Source organism: Rhea americana, unplaced genomic scaffold (assembly GCF_003343005.1).
Source record: "Rhea americana isolate MKP2758 unplaced genomic scaffold, rheAme1 scaffold_365, whole genome shotgun sequence".
In the NCBI taxonomy this organism is placed as follows: domain Eukaryota; kingdom Metazoa; phylum Chordata; class Aves; order Rheiformes; family Rheidae; genus Rhea; species Rhea americana.
The window spans coordinates 119385-119658 of NW_028186496.1; positions in this window are offsets into that span (position 1 = coordinate 119385).

Consider the following 274-nt stretch of genomic DNA (forward strand, 5'->3'; position numbering starts at 1 on the left):
ACTGCGGGCCCCTCCCCTCCCGGGCTTGGCCACGCCCCCGGCCACGCCCCCGGCCACGCCCCCAAAATACCCTGCCCGAAAGAGAAAAAGAGACTGCGTCGCGTGAGTTCCCTTCTTTCGCTGAGGTCTCCTTACTCCTCCCCGACACAGATATGGGGGAAGATAAATATCTCTGCCTCGCAGTCTCTCTGCTCTGTCTTGCTGCCCATTTGTCCTTCTGTGTTCACTCTGTCCCCCTTTTCCCAGTTTTGAACGCTCTCCTCCTCTGGTTCTG